This window comes from Salmo salar, chromosome ssa12 (genome assembly GCF_905237065.1).
Source record: "Salmo salar chromosome ssa12, Ssal_v3.1, whole genome shotgun sequence".
Taxonomy (NCBI): Eukaryota; Metazoa; Chordata; class Actinopteri; order Salmoniformes; family Salmonidae; genus Salmo; species Salmo salar.
This window is the reverse complement of record NC_059453.1, coordinates 39,115,581-39,132,929: the sequence shown is the minus strand read 5'-3', so window position 1 is coordinate 39,132,929 and position 17,349 is coordinate 39,115,581.

The window sequence follows — 17,349 nt, the reverse complement described above, 5'->3', positions numbered from 1 at the left end:
GGTAGGCCAAGGTGACTTTATCAACATATTCGCCTGTATTTACTCCCGAAAAATGAAACGCTAGTTAGCCGCTAATGTGGCTATCATAACGAGTTACAAATGCTATGATCTGGACGAGACTGCAGAACCGAGGAAAAAGTAAGAATCTCTGGATATATTATCTCATGTTTGCTAACTGTAGTAATCAATAAATTGGCGTAAATATGTATTTAAATGGACAATTATGTACACTAGTGCAAGTTTTAAATTGACACAATACCTGTTAGCAAAGGACGTGCAGGAACTTGCAGGGATTTGAAGTTTTGCATAATGTCTACTTTGATGCTATGGGTATTATGACACCTCCAATGTGGGGCGCTATATGGAAATGAGTTTGGAATACATGGTGGTTTGTAGTCTGTCAGTGGCCATTTTAAAATGAATGGAATGGCTATTCTAGTCCTTCTACTTTTTTGAGTTTGATAGACTATTTAAAGTTAATCTAACTCTTATTCTGTATTTTATGGTCATAACAGCCTGAATATGCTGGATCTCGTCTGATCTTGGAAGTTAAGCAGTGTCAGGCCTGCTTAGCAATTGGATGGGAGACTCCTGGGAATACCAGCTGCTGAAAACTTTCTGCCCAGTAGAGTGTACTGTTGTAAACTTTCTGTTATTTAGAACGGTGAGAATATGGTTTTATTAAATGGTGCGTTTATGGTCAATTTGGTCGCTGTCCGTAAAGGTGGTGCTGATAAATGTGTTGGTCAGATTCATTTTCCTTCTAATCTTTTAGAGCTGAAATCTTTATGTAAAGTTCTCAGTATTCCAGGGAAATAATCTTCAGGCTATATCCAAAAGATTAAGGAATACATGGTGGTTTGTAGTCTGTTTCAATGGACATTTTAAATGTAATAGCTATTCTAGTCCATCTACGTTTTTGAGTAATACCAGCCCATATTTGCCGGGATCAGGCCTGGTTAGTACTTTGATGGGAGGCCACCTGGGAATACCAGGTGCTGTAAACTTTTTTTGCCCAGTAGTTACTGTTGTAAACGCTCTTGTATTTATAACATTAATAATATAAAGGCCATTTTAAAATGGAATGGGTATTCTAGTCTCCCGACTATTTTGGTGTACACAAACTTGAAATAGTCTATCCAACTCTCTTTTCATACCTTACAGCTATACCAGGCTGAATACCCCAGAAGCTTTCGCCTGGTCTTTTTTTATACCTTTATTTAACTAGGCAAGTCAGTTAAGAACAAATTCTTACTTACAATAACAGCCTACCAGGGAACAGTGGGTTAACTGCCTTGTTCAGGGGCAGATCGACAGCTCAGGGATTCGATCCAGCAACCTTTCAGTTACTGGCCCAACACTAACCACTAGGCTACCTGCCACCCCTGGTCAGTGCTGTGATAGGAGACCACCTGGTAATAACAAGTGCCGTTAGCTTTTGCCCAGCAGAGTGTACCGTTGCTCTGGCCTGCTCGCCTCCCTACCTCTGAGGAAGCACAGTTCCCGCTCAGCCCAGTCAAAACTGTTCGCTGCTCTGGCACCCCAATGGTGGAACAAGCTCCCTCACGACGCCAGGACAGCGGAGTCAATCACCACCTTCCGGAGACACCTGAAACCCCACCTCTTTAAGGAATACCTGGGATAGGATAAAGTAATCCTTCTAACCCCCCCCCTTAAAAGATTTAGATGCACTATTGTAAAGTGGTTGTTCCACTGGATATTATAAGGTGAATGCACCAATTTGTAAGTCGCTCTGGATAAGAGCGTCTGCTAAATGACTTAAATGTAAATGTTGCAAACGCTCTTGTATTTATAACAGTAATAATATAAAGGCCATTTTCAAATGGAATGGTTATTGTAGTTTTTTGACTATTTTGGTGTACATTAACTCTAAATAGTCTATCCAAATCTCATTCTATAGCTTACGGCCATACCAGCCTGAATATGCCTGATGTAATCTGATCTCGGAAGCTGAGCAGGCTTGCGTATTGTTAGTACTTGGATGAGAGACCGCCTGGGAATAACCAGTGCTGTGAGGCGACCGGGAGACCCATGAGGTGGTGCAGAATTGACCCAGCGTTTTCTGGGTTAGGGGAGGGTCTGGCCAGCCGGGATGTCCTTGTCCCATTGCGTTTTTTTGTGACTCCTGTGGCGGGCCGGGCGCAAGCACGCTGACACGGTTGCCGGTTATACAGCGTTTCCTCTGACACATTGGTGGGGCTGGCTTCCGGGTTAAGGGAGCAGTGTCTCAAGAAGCAGTGTGGCTTGGCAGGATCGCGGTTCAGAGCACGCATGGCTCTCAACCTTCCCGATCGGGAGTTGCAGCGATGGGACAAGACTGTAACTACCAATCGTTTGATCTCGGAAGCTAAGCAGGCTTGCATCTAGTTAGTATTTGGATGAGAGACCTCCTTGGAATAACAAGTGCTGTAAGCTTTTGCCCAGTAGAGTGTACTGTTTTAAAGCTATTTTATTTATAACATTAATCATATAAAGGCCATTTTAAAATGACTACAATTAGTCTTTCAACAATTTCGGTGTACATTAACTTTAAATAGTCTATCCAAATGTCAATCTATGGTTTATGGCCGTACCAGCCTGAATACGCCCCTTTTTGGAGTTTCAGGAAGTGGATGAGCAGCAGGTGGCTGAGTGTTCAAGAGAGAGAAGAATACCTTTAGGTTTATTTGATTCATAAGTTTGAAAGTTTGTGTGTGAGTGTATTTTTTATTTTTAAACATTTGTGTTATTATCCCCCAATGGCGTGAGCTGTTTGGGGGATCCTGTTATATATATATATATATATATATATAAACAGCCTGACAACATGGCTTTGCCATCAAGAATGGAAAACAACGACGAGAAAGGACAAAATTTCAAATGAAGAACTGAAAAAAATAAGGTATGAGAAAGTACTGGCGGTGAATGTGGAAATGATTGGAGAAGAAAAAATAACAACGATGGAATTGCTGAGAGGAAAAAAGGAAGTTTGTGGAACGATACTTGGATGAAGAACGAAAGATCAAAATAAATATGAAGTGACAATGTCGCATGTAAATGGAAAAGAAAGACTAGTGGATGGGATAAAGATTTTAAAAAACGGTAAAATCATCGCTAAAGAACTGGGGAACGACGAACATCAAATTTTATTTGTCACATACACATGGTTAGCAGATGTCAATGCGAGTGTAGCAAAATGCTTGAGCTTCTAGTTCCGACCATGCAATAATATCCAACAAGTAATCTAACCTAACAATTTCACAACAATTACCTTATACACACAAGTGTAAAGGAATAAGAATATGTACATAAAAATATATCAATATATGAATGAGCGATGGAAACTTGTGGTGTCCTTTTTGAACTTGCCCGCATACATGACGGATGGTGAGATATATGAAAAATGCTAAAAAGTGAAGGTGACCACGGCGATCAAGAGGAGGATGTGGCCAAGAACAGACATTGTAGCCGGGATGCGATTTTGCAATGTGAAGTTTATGGACAATGTGCAATCATTGCCGTATTCCACAAAATGTATCACTGTTGAGGGATTTTAATATTTCCATGTAGTCCATGACATCAAGTGAAGGTATGTAGGCTTTGTATTCAGCCCGGGCACATTCTTAAGGAATGTCCGGAATTCGCATGCCATAAATGTAGTGAACAAGGGCATTATGCCAGAGAATGTTTGAACGTAGGTAATGTGTGACAGACCAGAATATAGATGTTGCTGTCATAAGGAAAAATAAAGAAATCACTTACTTTTGGACCTCACTTCTGAGGACGATTAGGGTAGTATGCCTATGGAGAGAGAAGAAGAGAGTGACATGGAGATTGTGTTGCAGCTACAGGTGACTCCAGAGACAGTGGCAGATGTTTTCTGGCAAAACACGAGACGCAGTGTTAGTCTCTGCTGCTGATAAGGTGGAACAGCAGCACATGATGGGTGAATTAGATACATAGGTAGAGCTGGTGCAAGGTGCTTCTTAGGTGCCTGAGCCAGTCTTAAGCGTGTGTAAAAGGGATTTTAAAGAGAGAGCTGGGTCCACTGAAGTCACAGGCACTGTTAAATGCTTTCCAGCTGCTCGCCCAACAAAATCGAAATCCGGAGACTGATGATGAAATAGATAGTGAGGATCCTCAATTGTTTGCAAGAAATAAGAAGTCGTTGTCGAAAGCTAGAGATATGATGGGATTTGGAAAAATTTAAAATTTGGTTTGAAATTACTTGTCATCATAACTTTTTATCTCATGTCAATGATAGTTAAGACTGTTTGCTGTCCAGTCATTACCACACCTATGAAGTCTCTATGATAAACTCCTGTGAGATCAATATTGTACAAAATGTTCAATCAAACTGAAGTGAGCTTGTTTATACTCTGGTTATACTTCTGCACACAATACAGTCGCATCCCTAAACGGTAACAGTTTGAGAAACAAAAACAACTTTGAGCAGGTTTTAGTGTCTGTTAAGGCAGACATGTTTTGTTTTCAAGAGATCAATTGGACGGACTCCAAAATACAGGAGATTAAGAGTAAATGGTCTGATTTTACATTTTTTTGTTCTCACGGAAGCGACAAAACGTGTGGTGTGGCCAGTTTGACAAAAAAACGACGTGGTTCAAAATGTGAAACAAATGCATGCTAATAATCATGGCAGACTTATTGTAATTGAATTTGAAGTTCAAAATCTTATTGTCACGTCCTGACCCTAGTAAGATGTCATTTTCTATAGTAGAGTGGTCAGGGCGTGACAGGGGGTGTTTTGTGGTGTTCTATGTTTTCTATTTCTATGTTTTAGTTCTAGTTTGTCTATTTCTATGTTGGGGTTTCTTGGGTTGACCTCCAATTGGAGGCAGCTGGTTCTCGTTGCCTCTAATTGGAGGTCATATTTAAGTAGGGGTGTTTCTTCCTGTGGGTTGTTCATTTTGAGTAGTGTGTTTTCCTCTCTGCGTCACGGTTTGTTGTTTTTGTGTATTCAAGTATTTAGTGTATTGCATTTAGTTTCACGGTAAATAAAATATGTGGAACTACGAACACGCTGCATTTTGGTCCGATCCTTTCTACAGCCGTGACACTTATATTTCGTTTAATTCATGTTTATGCTTCGAACATTGAATCTGAAAGGAGGGAAATGTTTCACAACTTAAAGAACTGTATACTGGTAGGTGACTTTAATGTGAGGTGTAGTAGAATGGATGCCTCTAGTTGTGCTAGATTAAGATATGATTCTTCTAGGAATGCATTATGTAAATTTATGAATGATGATAATGTAGTAGATATATGGACAATCCAAAGAGAGTATTTTCTGGAAGGCAGGTGGTTTTAAAGGAATTTAAAACAAAGTAGAGTTGATTTATGTCTAGTAAAACAAGAAGTGGTACAGCATGTTAATAACCTGTTATGGCTAGGGGGCAGTATTTTCACGGCTGGATAAAAAACGTACCCGATTTAATCTGGTTACCACTCCTACCCAGTAACTAGAATATGCATATACTTATTACATATGGATAGAAAACACCCTAAAGTTTCTAAAACTGTTTGAATGGTGTCTGTGAGTATAACAGAACTCATTTGGCAGGCAAAAACCTGACAAGGTTTCAGGCAGGAAGTGGCCTGTCTGACAAGGTGTCGTTCTTCTTGTCTCTGTTTATTGAAGAGTGAGGATCTTAGCTGTCCCGTGACACTTCCTACGGCTGCCATAGGGTCTCAGAAGGCGGTAAAAAGCTGAATCGTGGTGTTGCAGGCTCTGGCTGAAAAAAAGTAGCGCGTTTGGGTAGTGGCTGGTTACAGTACTGTGAGACTCAGGCTCGTGCCCGCGTCGACCGAAAGCTTTGTTTACTTTCCTCTGTTTAGCTAAAAGGAGATTCCCGGTCGGAATATTATCGCTTTTTTACGAGAAAAATGGCATAAAAATTGATTTTAAACAGCGGTTGACATGCTTCGAAGTACGGTAATGGAATATTTAGATTTTTTTTGTCACGAATTGCGCCATGCGCGCGACCCTGATTTACCATTTCAGATAGTGTCTGGGACGCATGAACAAAACGCCGCTATTCGGATATAACGATGGATTATTTTGGACCAAACCAACATTTTGTTATTGAAGTAGCAGTCCTGGGAGTGCATTCTGACGAAGACAACAAAAGGTAATCAAACTTTTATAATAGTAAACCTGATATTGGTGAGTGCTAAACTTGCCGGGTGTCTAAATAGCTAGCCCGTGATGCCTGGGCTATGTACTTAGAATATTGCAAAATGTGCTTTCACCAAAAAGCTATTTTAAAATCGGACATATCGAGTGCATAGAGGAGTTCTGTATCTATAATTCTTAAAATAATTGTTATGCTTTTTGTTAACGTTTATCGTGAGTAATTTAGTAAATTCTTAGTGAATTCGCCGGAAGTTTGATGGGGGGTATGCTAGTTCTGAACGTCACATGCTAATGTAAAAAGCTGGTATTTGATATAAATATGAACTTGATTGAACAAAACATGCATGTATTGTATAACATAATGTCCTAGGGTTGTCATCTGATGAAGATCATCAAAGGTTAGTGCTGCATTTAGCTGTCTTCTGGGTTTTTGTGACATTATATGCTAGCTTGAAAAATGGGTGTCTGATTATTTCTGGCTTGGTACTCTGCTGACATAATCTAATGTTTTGCTTTCGTTGTAAAGCCTTTTTGAAATCGGACAGTGTGGTTAGATAAAGGAGAGTCTTATCTTTAAAATGCTGTGAAATAGTCATATGTTTGAAAAATTGCAGTTTTTGTATTTTTCAGGAATTTGTAATTCGCGCCACGCCTATCATTGGATATTGGAGCAGGTGTTCCCCCCCCCACACATTTTCTTAAGTTACAGCCTTAATCTAAAATGATTTTTTTTTTAAGTCTTCAGCAATCTACACACAATACCCCATCATAACAAAGCGAAACTTTTTTTTTTCTAATTTAGTAAAAGTAAAAAACATATACATTATTTACGTAAGTATTCAGACCATTTGCTATGAGACTCGACATTGAGCTCAAGTGCATTCTGTTTTCATTTGATTATCCTTGAGATGTTTCTACAACTTGATTGGAGTCCACCTGTGGTAAATTCAATTGATTGGACATGATTTGTAGATCACTTGCTCTGACCCAAATGATAAAAGATCCCACCAGGATATGTGAAACAGTGCAAAGTACGATTGACTTAATATTGGTGTCTGATAAATCTAAAATATCGCAGAGTGGAGTAATAGTATATGGAATCAGTGATCATTTTATTACATTTTGCACAAGGAGGATTGTTAAAGATATATTTAAGTGTCACAAAACCGTTAGAATCAGAGGACTCCAAAAATACTGTGTAGAAAAGTTTAGGGAGGAAGTGGGTAAAATTGACTGGTCAACTGTGCTAGATAGTGTAGGGGTAGACAGTGCCTGGGAAGACTTTAAATGTAGATTCCTTGATGTGGTGAATGTGATGGCCCCCATTACATTTACATTTTTGTCATTTAGCAGACGCTCTTATCCAGAGCGACTTACAGTAGTGAATGCATACATTTCATAACATTTTCCGTACTGGTCCCCCGTAGACGGGTCAGGGTAAAGCAGAGATCTAGCCCTTGGTTTAATCATGAGATTCTAGAATCTATCCAAGCAAGGAATAAGGCCTTTAAGAAATTTAAGAACTCTCGATCAGCATGATTTTTGTCCTATATAAACGTCACAGAAATGAAGCACAGAGCAGGATGGATGAAGCTAAGAGGGGTTACTTTGCTGAGAAAATAATTGAAAACAAGAATGACCCTAAAAAGCTTTGGAAATCACTTAAGGATTTAATCCTGTTTTATCTATAATTACCCCTTCAGGAGAGCACTTAATTTGTTTGCCCATTTTGCATAAAGCATCCCTTAATCGTGGTATGTTCTGACACTAGTATAGGAAGTGTTGCTGATTTATCATCAGCTGTTAGATGAACTGGAGCCGTCATTGGAATTACCGTAAATTCCGGACTATAAGCCGCAACTTTTTTCCCACGCTTTGAGCCTCGCGGCTTAAACAATGACACGGCTAATATATGGATTTTTCCCGCTTTCAATTTTTTTTTAAAATAAATAAACATTCTGTGACGTGCTCAGTTTTTTGGCGGCATGAAGCTTTCATTAGACCAATGAAATTGCCGAACGGGTTAAGGTCAAACACATTTTTGTTTACTGTTTAGATTAAATCGAGCACTCTCAAACTTCCCATCATTCTGATTACGGTAGTCATTTTGTCACCCTCATCATGGCAAAGACACGGAGAAATGCATATGATGCAGCTTTCAAGTTGAAGGCGATTGATCTGGCTGTTGGAAAAGGAAATAGAGCTGCTGCACGGGAGCTTGGTCTTAATGAGTCGATGATAAGACGTTGGAAACAGCAGCGTGAGGAATTGACTCAGTGCAAAAAGACAACTAAAGCTTACTGCTAATTTTTTATTTTTTGTTACAAGCCGTGTTTATTAAAGCCTATTTATTTTTGTTAAAAGCCGTGTTTCGTTAAAGCCTGTGTAAAGTTAATTTGTTTCAATGTACCGGTAGGCACCTGCGGCTTATAGACATGTGAAGCTTATTTATGTTCAAAATAATATTATTTTTTTAAATTCAGTGGGTGCGGCTTATATTCAGGTGCGCTTAATAACCACTAGTCCGGAAATTACGGTAGCTGTGTTTGTCCCGAGAATCCTATAGTTTTGGCATAGTTACCAGACATGGGGAGATGAGAGGCATAATTTGGATTTATGTGTAAGTAGCTCCAGTATCTATCATCATGGGTGTGCCTCTGTTCTCTATTTGAACCTGCAGCATAGGTTCTTGATCCGCTCTTGTGGTTATCATTGGGAACTGACCCTCACCTATAGGATTCTCTGGACACCCATAGTATCCCTGATTAGACCCCACCCATGGGTTCACAGGGCCCTGTGGTTGCTTCTGATTTTGTTGCCAGCCTCCTCCAGTCTGTTTCCAATTATTTTTGGTTGCCGTTTCCCTGTTATTGCCAGGGGTCAATAGGACAATTTCATCTAGCGTGTCCTGGCTGTTGGCATCCCCAAAAGATCCCAGGTGGTCTCTGTGGGCCCGGTTTCATCCTCTCTGATTGTTTTGCGGAGGTCTTTGTTGCCTATTGCCATTTTTCCATTGTTGGGGTTGTTGTGCCTACACATTCACTACTGGTGGTGTGGGTTGTACTTGGGCCTGCTGGACAGGAGGCGGTTGTGGCCCTCCTGGGGAGACTGCAGCCATTGTTCCTGCTTCAGGCACAGGGGCTCACTGGAGCCTGGACTTTCTTTTTTCATTTAGTTCGTTAGTTCTTCCAGCTGGAGCTGTGTTAGCTTCATCTGAATGTCTTTTCCTTGTTCTGTAAGTCTCTGTTCATCCTTTCTGTATTTATCCACTGCATGGATTACATGGTCACAGAATTCCTTGTGTGATTTTGAAGAAAGTCCCACCACATTTTCCAGCCTGCTTCTTACTGGCTGGGGCATGGCTTCTATCACTGAGTTTCGGAACAGAGTTGTCATCGGTGGGTCCCCCTCTGGATCCCGTTCTGTTTCCAGCCTCCATCATTTCTCTGTCTCCCCCAGTGCTTCCCCTTTTAGTGACTTTGGGTCAATCCTTGCTGGGTACTCTCTTCTCAAAGCGTGCCAGACATCAGGGTGATGTGAGTCAAAGTCTATTCCGTCTCCCAGCGTGTTTCCCACTGCCCCATTAAGGTCGCTGGCATACAGTATATCCTCCATTTTTGCCACTCCCACTACTCTCACCAACAGTGCCTTCAGATCCCCCACAGCCAGCAGTTTCCCCATGGTTTGCTTTTCAAAAGTTCTAATACATTTTCCAGCTCCGTCATGGAGGTCAGGTATGTGGGCAACCAACCCTGTGCTCTGTGTCGTTCAGTTTTTACCAGCTTCTTTCTGTTTCCTTATTCTCTTCCACCTCTGGCCCCCTCTTCTCTCCTTTCATCGTTCTTCAACATTCCTCTCGCTGTTTTTATGCTTTTCAGCAATCCCTCTCCTTTAAACATTTTTAGCACCTCGCTTTCTCTTTCATTTTTTTATTTTCTTTCCTGTGTTAGTGCTACTGATATTTCTATTTCTGGGTTATTTATTTATTTATTGTCCTGTAACCTGTTTCTTTTTCAAATCCTTTCTGTTACCCTATAGCCAGGTATGATTCTACCTGGGTATCTATGAGTACAACCACTAAATATAAATCTTTAACTTTGTTAATTCTTCAAATGTCTACCCCATTTGTCTTATGGTCCAGTTTCTTCCAATTACACCACCCCAGTCTATGTATGGCCACTCTTCTTCTACCTCTTCTAGGTTTCGTATTTCTGTTAGGCTTCTTAATAGGAAGTTTTTCTTTTCCTACGTTAAGTTATACCTTTTCCAAGCAAATCCTCGTATTCAAATTTTTTCCAAAAGTGTGTTTTTATTCCTTTAGCTTCTTGTAGTATTCATGTTATCCTTTGTTCCCTAGTTTCATCCTGCTCTGCCATTCACTTCCCTATTAATAATTTGTCCATACTCTTGATTCTCCTAGCCAAAATTCAGTTATTGTAAATGTGTGTGTTCATCTTTCTCATAGTATACTTTTCTCCTGACTGCCACCACCTTCTTATATTATTTTTTTCCTTATTTCTAGACCATTTGGTAGCTTATATCTTTCTATTCTTATTACTTCAATAGTCATTCGTGCCCCATTCACTCTCCCCTCCTTTAGTGTGGGACTTAAGTGATGGTCCAGGAGAGGTGCGCAACACTTTCCCCACCAAGGCGTAATGGGGTTTATTTATTTTTTATTCACACCCTTCCTTCTCAGTGAGAGACTAGATGCGACCTCTCTGCCAGGTCACACTCAAGTGACGATCCAGGAGAGGTGCGCAACCTTTTCCCCACCCAACCTTTTCCCCACCAAGGACAGAACATTTTCACTCAATTTCACACTCTTTTACACTTTCCTAGTCCTGCAAATTCAGCCCTTCTCTGATGCACTTCCTTGACACAGAAAAGCGGTATTATACAGGGTTTTTGCATGCCTATGCAGCCGTTTATTGATTCACTTCCTCAACAAAACGGTATCCACAGGTCTTTCTGCCTATCTGTGCAGTTCCCCAGTGATACACTTCCTCAACACACTAGAGCAGTATCCATAGGACTTTTATTTATTTGATCATGCAGACGGACAGTTGCCGCCCCAAAATGGATTGAGCAGAACAGTCAACAGGGCAGATAGATGAATTGAACGAGATCGAACAAATGCCCCAGATGAGCGGCTGAGTGAGCCGGATTAATTGAGTGATCAACCTGACGCGGACCGATTGAATAAGATGAATGAATTGCGTTCGCAACCTCAAACAGGTTGAACAAACAAGTCTGGCCAAACTGAATCCGATAAAACAATCCAAACTCAAACAGACTGAACAAACTGGTAAGATGAACTGCCCAAATAAAACGGGTGAATAACCCCTCAGCTGAGCCAATCAAAACAGATGAGGCACACAACTCCCCCCTGCAGTGGTCACACCAATTGTTCCACTATATTTTCACTGTTGCAACCCTCAAAGCTTTTACCCCTTGTCACGTAAAGTAGAACAGAAGGCTAAACTGGAAAACCTAACCTCTATCAAAATAAAAAGATGGCAGCGCCGCAAAAGTTCTTCTGTGCAAGGGTGTTTATTTACATAGTGATTCCGGAACAAAAACAACAGTACTGCCATCAAACGTATACCTTATGGGACAGCTTAAAAACAATGCTGCCCCATCCACAGCTCAATCCAAAATACCTCTCGATGAACTGAAAGAGAGGCTCCTTTTGTAGGGGTAGCCCCTCCCCTCAGAACAATTAACACTAATGAATTAAGCAATTACCGATTCAAACCTACATTTTCCATTTAACGAAACATACTAAAGTATATATACTGCTCAAAAAAATAAAGGGAACACTTAAACAACACATCCTAGATCTGAATGAAAGAAATAATCTTATTAAATACTTTTTTCTTTACATAGTTGAATGTGCTGACAACAAAATCACACAAAAATAATCAATGGAAATCCAATTTATCAACCCATGGAGGTCTGGATTTGGAGTCACCCTCAAAATTAATGTGGAAAACCACACTACAGGTCCAACTTTGATGTAATGTCCTTAAAACAAGTCAAAATGAGGCTCAGTAGTGTGTGTGTGGCTTCCACGTGCTTGGATGACCTCCCTACAACGCCTGGGCATGCTCCTGATGAGGTGGCGGATGATCTCCTGAGGGATCTCCTCCCAGACCTGGACTAAAGCATCCGCCAACTCCTGGACAGTCTGTGGTGCAACGTGGCGTTGGTGGATGGAGCGAGACATGATGTCCCAGATGTGCTCAATTGGATTCAGGTCTGGGGAACGGGCGGGCCAGTCCATAGCATCAATGCCTTCCTCTTGCAGGAACTGCTGACACACTCCAGCCACATGAGGTCTAGCATTGTCTTGCATTTAGGAGGAACCCAGGGCCAACCGCACCAGCATATGGTCTCACAAGGGGTCTGAGGATCTCATCTCGGTACCTAATGGCAGATTGGAAGAAATGAAATATAACATGTTCTCCTAAGTCATGTGAGCATAGCATTGTGGAAAGCAATGACTTTAGAAGAGCATGTATTGAAAGGTGAAGATGATTTCCAGATTAGGTTTGGTGAAAAAGTAACTGTATCATTTGAGGTACTCTACATGGAACCTCTGCCTATTTGATGATCTGTTGTAGTTATTATAATAGTTTTTTTTGACCACATAGGTTGAGGGATGAATGCGCTGTGTGGCCATTGTGAGTAGCACTTTTGATCCAGCAGGTGGCGCGAAAATCCGTCCCTATGTGGCTTGAATGATGAGCGGACGTATTCCTTATAGGCATTGATGAATTGAATTCAGGCAGGTGTTGGCAACATGACTTCTGGTCCAGCAGGTGGCGGTGAAATGCCTCCCTATCTATACGAGTTGACCTATTCCTTTGAGCTCCTAAATGAAGCATAGGGTGTCAATCAACATTGCATCTCGGCTGAACCCTGTTGTGGGCGGTTTTCTTCCCTTAATTGGACATGATTCCGGTGTTGTTCATCTCCTCTTCATTAGTCCTTCTGCATGTCTTGCACTGAGGTGTGTGTTTGTGTTTGAAATCACTGGGCACTTGAATAATGGAACACCGGTTACTTTTATCATGCCGAGCTAGTTTGCATGGCTCATGTTATATGGATATACACCTTTCTATTGTCATGTATGTAGGTCTATGCAGGGGCGAAAATCTGATATCCACTTTGGAGGGGACAATTACATGAAATTTTGTCAAGAGAAATTCCTGAGGGGGACACCAAAAGTAGTGGTGTAACACATAGCCTACATTGTAATATGGTCAATGTATATTGAGGAAGCAAAGAAATAAGGTGTTTGCCGTACTCCTAACTACCGGTACCCAAAACTACACAACAGCAATACCATTGCCTTTAACAAATCTTAGTTCAGTCACCAGTTGAAGTTGAGAGTGGGGGTATCCATGGCATTTTCCAATTATGTTCCTATTTTACAAGTGAAAAAAATGGAGAACCTTTCATAATGTTGCCAAACAAAGACTCAACAAACTTACCTGAGACTCCCTGTCTCTGCCAGTCTGTCCCTGCATATCTGTCCCCAACTCTGCTGTCTGTGTGCCGCCTGCTCTGCCTAATGACATCATTGTGAAACATTTCCATTAGAATTTCATTTCTTTGTTATGAACATTGTATCAACTAGTCTTTGAGATATTAGGCTACTAGGGTTGTTACTATGCGTTTTGGTGTATTGAAAAATAGTCTGATGTCCGTCTTTTATTTTTGTGCCATTTTTGTAGCTGGCTGGCTACACACACAGGTTATTTACAGTAGGAGATGGTCATCTATCATCTTCAATCATTCTATATGGGCTTCGATCTAAAAGGTAGCTAGCAAATGTGAAACGGATTAAAATGACAAGAGTTGACAGCTGTATGAGTTCACCATTTACACAACATATGCTGCAACCTTTTGTAATTTGAATAGTTTGTTTCATATTGGCTGGCTTCCAACAATAGCTGATTTTGCCAAGCTAGCGAGCACCACTTCAGTTTCAGTGGTGTTTGCTCTAATCTTTGCTACCCGGGTTAAATAAAGGTGAAATGAAATAAATAAATAAAAGTTCCCTTTTGACAATGTAGCTTTTGCAACGACACCATGAAATATATTTAAGACAATGGTAGATGAGAGTGTAATTGACTTCAGTTTATCGCTAACCTTATCACAGGGACTTTGAATCACTAACTTCCATCATCTGCATGCTGATTCCATTTTTGACGACGCCACATAAATGGAATAGGTACTAGCTAGCTTAATAGTTAATATTTGCGCGATTGGAACTGGCAGTGGATCAGGAACTGGCAGTGGATCAAACCATTGTGAGGCAAAGGGCGGGGGGGTCGCAATCTTTTGAAACTTAAAAACGCGCTATTAAGTGTCTATAATCAGCACAATTGCTTTCATTGCGTATAATGAATATTATTGAAATTACATAGTTATGTTTGAGTGATATATTGGGGGGGACAAATCCTATTTTTCCCAGGATGGGGGGGGGTCGTGTCCCCGTCCCCCCCGGGATTTCCGCCCCTGGGTCTATGCCGGTCTGCCATTGGTTTTGTTAGATTTGTGAGTATTGTGTGGAATGTTGGGACATGGTTAGATCTTACTTGTTAGACATGACTGTGCTGTTGGAGCTAGTAACACAAGCAAGCATTTCCCAACACCCGGAATAACATCTGCTAAACAGGTGTATGTGGCAAATAGATTTGGATTGGATGGGTGATTAGATTAGATAGTATGTCCACTTTATGTGCTGCGGGCTAATTACCAGCAATGTCACTGTGGTCCAAGTGAAACTCCTAGCCTATAGGTGTGAAGTATCTGCACTCTAGCCTATAGAGGAACACAGCTGTTGATAATAGGGGAATGCAAGCAAGCAGTTGAAGGGAACAAGTGACAGAGTCTAACCTGCTGTTGAACACCAGGCCCCAACCAGGTACGCGGACAGAGTATTGTTCACTCCCAGTCCTATGATGTTGCTCTGTGAAGGAGGTTAGCTTCTCAGCGTCCAATTCCTGGCAGCCTTCTCCCTAGTTGATTTGTGATTGTGAGTGATTAGAGAATGTTTGCCTTCGGTATCCAAGGTGTTTGAGAATATTGAGGACCAGTGTTCCGAGGGGCTGACTGTGACATCATGAAGCGGAATGTAGTTAGTGTGCTGTTTGAGGGATTCCAATTGAGTCCGGTGCGCTCTTCCAGACAGTGCAGTTGTGCTTCAAGTCTGCTCTCTGTGTGGTGACTTGTAAGTGCGTAAGCCTAACCCTTTACCTAACCTTAACCTATTTCTCCTAACCTGCTATGACAAAGTAACTTCCTGACAGTAGCTGTATCTCACCTAGTTGAAAGCTTGTCAGTCCTTCTCCTAAAAGGCAACCTGTGTTCCTTGATGTACTAAACCGAGGCCTGGCAGCCAGTAAGTAGAAGTAAGAGACAATTATGGCAACAATAAGTTGTAAGATGAAAGCTAGTCACATTTGAGATGTTATTAAACTGCAGTGATTGATCATATTGTCTCAGCAGCTCACAGATCACTGCAGCTATACATAGGCCATTTATAAATAGGCCAAACAACTACCTCTTCCCCTACTGTATTGATATTTTTATTTTGCTCCTTTGCACCCCAGTATTTCATGTACTGTCAAACCTACCATTCCAGTGTTTTAATTCGCCACCATGGCCTATTTATTGCCTTTACCTCCCTTATCTCACCTCATTTGCTCACATTGTGTTTGTTTTACTCCATGTGTAACTCTGTGTTGTTATATGTGTGGAAGTGCTTTGCTTTATCTTGGCCAGGTCGCAGTTGTAAATGACAACTTGTTCTCAACTTGCCTACCTGGTTAAAGAAAGGTGAAGTAAATTGAAATCAAAAATGTCTCCCTTTTGGAATGACCTGTTGACATGGGCCCTCCTCCTGTGGCGGTCATTTTATGCAACATCTGAGGCCATCTGGCGGGCATAGTGCTATCTGGCCTATAAATGATCCACCTCATAGCAGTAATTCCATAATAAGACGCTTTGTTATTGGTTTGTGAAGAAAAGCACAATACAATATTTGCACATCCCTATCGCCTCTGTACACATAGGAACACTAGCCCTTCATTGGGTGGGTGTCTGAGGAATGTGTTACTGCGTTTCACCTTACAGAGGTATCACCACCCTTCCCATCGGAACCTCAGGTCCTCTTGGCTCCCTGACTGTCAGGCTGGATCGTGTCTAGGGAAGAAAAAAGAAGATTGATGTTACATTACATGGCCTTCAATAGCAAAATGACTGATGAGGTGACATGTGCCGTCTTCCCTGTGGCTCAGTTGGTAGAGCACGGTGTTTGCAATGCCAGGGTTGTGGGTTTGATTCCCACGGGGGGGCCAGTACCAAAAAAAATAAAAAATAGACATTGTATGAAATGTATGCATTCACTACTGTAAGTCGCTCTGGATAAGAGCGTCTGCTAAATGAGTCAAATGTCTACAATAAATAAAAAAAACATGATGGGCCCCTTTGGCTTTATGGCATTCCATGTGTATTTGTTTCCCCGTTGCCTACATCTTCCCCCTTTGGATTTGACGGTGTCTCAATTATGGCATGAAGGTTTTGTGTGTTACTTGTTGCGATTATGTGGGTGGAAGAGTCACCTTCGTTTCTCCTTTCTACTTGGGACCTCTATTTGAGTTCTTTAGGCCTATCTCTAGCCTACTAATTCAGTGTTTTCCAACTCCAGGGGTAGAGTAGCCTATTTTGTTGTAGCCCTGGAGAGGCACAGCTGATTCAACTACTTATCACCTTGTCCTCAATGAGTTGAATCAGGTGCAGCAACAACAACAACAACAACAACAATGTGAGGAGTCGGACACAGAGTACTAGTTGATCCCTCAGTTGTCACACTTTGGCTTTGTTATATCAGTATTTGACTGTGTTTCCCGCGCATGTTAGTTGCTTTCATTTCTTCTCGGTTCCTCCCTCGTTCCCTAGAACGAGCACCCTCCCCTTTGCAACAGAGGCCAGGCGAAAGCGCGCGCTTTCTGTGCCACTGGCTTCAATCAGGTCCACCAAATGCACATAATAAGCGCACCACGCACCCTTGCGTACGTCATTCATTCACTTGAACTCCGCGAGCGAACACATATACACCATGTCTGGAAGAGGCAAAGGCGGCAAGGGACTGGGAAAAGGAGGCGCCATCTGAGACAGAA